The following is a 297-nucleotide window of genomic DNA, read 5'->3' on the forward strand; positions in this document are numbered from 1 at the left end:
TCTACGGGTTTCTTCCATGTGCAGATAACGTTGGAGGATATATGTCTTCCAAGTTTTCTCCTTTGGTTGTCGCTTGATGATCGGTGAATACTTCTTGTCTGAAGGAAGGTCTAAGCTCTTTCTCATCTTCGAGGTCGGTTTCTATGGCGCTTATTTGACTGCAATAATGTATGATTCTAAGACAAGGTTGTGATGATGATCTCAGCGACGTGGAGTTACAGTTGGATATAGTGTGTTTGCTCTGACGATACAATGGGGAGCTTGTGTTGTTTTTGGTTTGTCTGGTTCTGATCGAAA

At 42.1% G+C, this 297-nt stretch overlaps 1 pseudogene; it reads left to right on the forward strand.

Annotated features, from left to right (window-relative positions):
- Positions 1-5: 5 nt before the first annotated feature.
- LOC109132074 lies at positions 6-284 on the forward strand (annotated as a pseudogene).
- The last annotated feature ends 13 nt before the right edge of the window (positions 285-297 follow it).

This window comes from Camelina sativa, unplaced genomic scaffold (assembly GCF_000633955.1).
Source record: "Camelina sativa cultivar DH55 unplaced genomic scaffold, Cs unpScaffold17812, whole genome shotgun sequence".
NCBI lineage: Eukaryota > Viridiplantae > Streptophyta > Magnoliopsida > Brassicales > Brassicaceae > Camelina > Camelina sativa.